Source organism: Chrysochloris asiatica, unplaced genomic scaffold, assembly GCF_000296735.1.
Source record: "Chrysochloris asiatica unplaced genomic scaffold, ChrAsi1.0 scaffold00215, whole genome shotgun sequence".
Taxonomy (NCBI): Eukaryota; Metazoa; Chordata; class Mammalia; order Afrosoricida; family Chrysochloridae; genus Chrysochloris; species Chrysochloris asiatica.
The window spans coordinates 5,059,495-5,060,330 of NW_006408733.1; the positions used below are offsets into that span (position 1 = coordinate 5,059,495).

The window sequence follows — 836 nt, forward strand, 5'->3', positions numbered from 1 at the left end:
GACTTTTGTTAGTAAAGGATTCTCTGGGCAAATTATTGAACGATGAAGAAAACATCCAAAGAAGATGGAAGGAATACACACACAATACCAAAAGGAAATGGTTGATGTTCAACCGTTTCATGAGGTATCATATGATTAAGAGCCAATGATGCTGAAGGAAGAAGTCCAAGGTTTATTGAAGGAATTGGCAAAGAAAAAGGCACCAGAAATTGATGGAACAAAAACTGAAATCTTTCAAGAAACCAAGGCAACACTGGAGGCACTCACTCATCTATGCCAAGAAATTTGAAAGACAACAATCCGGCCAATTGATTACAAGAGATCCATATTTGTGCCCATTCCAGAGAAGTGACCAAACAGAATGTGGAAATCATCAGACGATATCTTTGATATCTCACACAAGTAAAGTTTTACTAATACAGAAATGGCTTCAAGCATACATTGACAGAGAACTTCCAGAGATTCAAGCATGATTCAGAAGAGGATGTGGAAAGAGGGATATATTGCTGAATCTGATGGATCTTGGCTGAAAGCAGAGAATACTAGAAAGATGTTTACCTGTGCTTTATTGACTACGCAAATGCTTTCGATTATGTGGATCATGACAAGCTATGGACAACATTGCGAAGTATGAGTATTACAGAACACTTAATTGTGCTCATGAAGATTCTGTACATGTACCAAGAGGCACTTGTTCAAACAGAACATGGGAACTCTGAATGGTTTAAAATTAATAAAGGTGTGCAACAAGATTGTATTCTTTCACCATACTTATTCAATCTATATGCTGAGAAAATAATCCAAGAAACTGGGTTATATGGAGAAAAATGTGGCAT

The 836-nt window shown here is 36.8% G+C and overlaps 1 pseudogene; it reads left to right on the top strand.

Annotated features, from left to right (window-relative positions):
* The window catches only part of LOC102832817, a 22,051-nt pseudogene that overhangs the window by 8,668 nt on the left and 12,547 nt on the right, over nt 1-836 (top strand).